Below are 2,355 nucleotides of genomic sequence, written 5' to 3' on the forward strand. Positions count from 1 at the left end.
CAACCTCCTATCACATTCCAGTTCCAGGTGACATGACAAGACAACAAGAGGACATCCAATTCCAGTATAGAATTGTGTGATCAGTGATAATCACTGTTGATGTCAGTCCAGTGAAGCGATGTGAACTGATGACATCACTTATCTTCTGGTGTCCCTCAGCCGCTCATCGATGCTTGTTGTCAATGGCAGGTGCTGTCGGTAGCTAACGTTAAGACATGGCGCTGGTCAAACAAAGTTGTTTTGTTGCTGGACGTATCTCCACTAATCATCGATGGTTGAACCCTAGATGTAACACACGTGTGTATGCAAGTGGCCTGACCACAGCATCCAAGTCGCCCCCGACCCAGACTGACAGAAGGAAGCAGTTGTTGTGTGATGATGATGGGCCCGATCTACAAGACTTCATCTCCGGGGAACTGTCGGAGAAAACCAAGTGGGAAGAGTACAGAGGCAACCTGAGGAGAGAGAAGGGAGAGAGGCTGAGGCTTCCTCCATGGCTGAAGACAGAGATCCCCATTGGGAAGAACTACAACAAGCTGAAAAACACACTGAGAGGCCTCAACCTGCACACAGTGTGTGAGGAGGCCAGGTGCCCGAACATCGGGGAGTGCTGGGGAGGAGGACAGTATGCCACAGCCACGGCTACCATCATGCTGATGGGAGACACATGCACCCGTGGGTGCAAGTTCTGCGCAGTGAAGACGGCACGCCAGCCCGCTCCTCTGGACCCCGACGAGCCCTACAACACCGCCAAGGCCATCGCTGCCTGGGGCTGGACTATGTGGTTCTCACCTCGGTAGACAGAGACGATATTGCTGATGGAGGAGCAGAGCACTTCGCCAAAACTGTCTCCAACCTGAAGGAAAGATCTCCTCACATCCTGGTGGAATGTCTGACCCCCGATTTCCAGGGTGACCTGACAGCAGTAGAGACGATCGCCCTGTCAGGGCTCGATGTGTACGCCCACAATGTGGAGACGGTGCGGGAGCTGCAGAGTTACGTGCGCGACCCCAGGGCGGACTTTGACCAGTCCCTCGGTGTTCTGAAGCAGGCGAAACGGGTCAAACCCACTCTGCTCACCAAGACTTCCATCATGTTGGGCCTGGGGGAGACTGGACAGCAGATACGCAACACCTTGACTGAGCTACGGGAGGCAGGAGTGGACTGTCTGACGCTGGGCCAGTACATGCAGCCCACCAAACGCCACCTCAAGGTGGAGGAATACGTGACACCAGAGAGGTTTGCCCACTGGGAGAAGGTTGGGAAGGACATGGGCTTCGTCCACACTGCCAGCGGGCCCCTGGTGCGATCCTCTTACAAAGCCGGAGACTTCATGAAGAAGCTGCTGGCCAAGAGAAAAGCAGAAGTCCCTCTAGCACAGAGGTTCCCACACATCATCTAACCAGGCACCCCGACTCTGGAGATGTATAGAAAAAAACACCTTAGAGCTTAAACTAAAAACAATACAGCATAAATTGGTTTGAAAAGCACTCAGCACACCGCCCCCTAGTGGCTGCCCTCCAGCTTCCTTCTGCAGCACCTCCTCCAGTTAGCTTTGGTCTATCAGCTTTCACACAATGATGACATCCACTTTACAGCTGGAACACATTCTTTTAGCAATGCAAGTAACAAAGATTGTGGTCGTCACAAGAGGACTCACACAACGGAGTTAAAGGCTTAAGTCGGGTACAGGACCGACATTAAAGGAACACTCCGCCGATTTTCAACCAGCTTTGTATAATCAGTAGTTTATCAAAAACTGTTTAGTAGGCAATCATTTAGTTTCGTTTGACAGTTATTGAGGGTTGATTTGAGTCAAAGTTGATGCCAGTGATGTCATTCATACACATGACATTCATGACATCATGCACTGGTCCACAACCTTGCTCAAATCAACTCTCAATTTACTACAGTACGGTTTCATGTGCATGCGTTGGCATGTGTGAGTGTGTGTGTGTGTGTGTGTGTGTGTGTGTGTGTGTGTGTGTGTGGAGGTCCGGTGAGACAGAGGAGGCGGGCAGGTCTCTGTGGTTTCAGGTGAGTGAGGAGGAGGAGAGGATGAATAAGTGAAGAGGCTGCAGACTGGACTCATGTTAAATGTAGAAAGGCTAACGGACCAGACTGCTGCTGAGCTGTTTGTGAGTGAGTGAGTGTGTGTGTGTGTGTGTGTGTGTGTGTGTGTGTGTGTGTGTGTGTGTGTGTGTGTGTGTGTGTGTGTGTGTGCGTGTGTGTGTGTGTGTGCGTGTGCATGTGCGTGCGCGGGTGGGCACTACGGAAGACCAGCTCCCTGTCCCACTGAGCTCCCAATTAGCACACACCACTAGAGCAGGACACACACACACATGCACGCACACA

At 51.8% G+C, this 2,355-nt stretch overlaps 1 pseudogene across 1 annotated transcript; it reads left to right on the forward strand.

The window, feature by feature from the left end:
• The first annotated feature begins 215 nt into the window (after nucleotides 1-215).
• LOC310796372 (lipoyl synthase, mitochondrial pseudogene) lies at nucleotides 216-1,402 on the forward strand (annotated as a pseudogene). The gene has a single exon. The product of its transcript is annotated as a lipoyl synthase, mitochondrial pseudogene (transcript).
• Nucleotides 1,403-2,355: the final 953 nt, after the last annotated feature.

Source organism: Poromitra crassiceps, assembly GCF_964638095.1.
Source record: "Poromitra crassiceps genome assembly, chromosome: 22".
In the NCBI taxonomy this organism is placed as follows: domain Eukaryota; kingdom Metazoa; phylum Chordata; class Actinopteri; order Beryciformes; family Melamphaidae; genus Poromitra; species Poromitra crassiceps.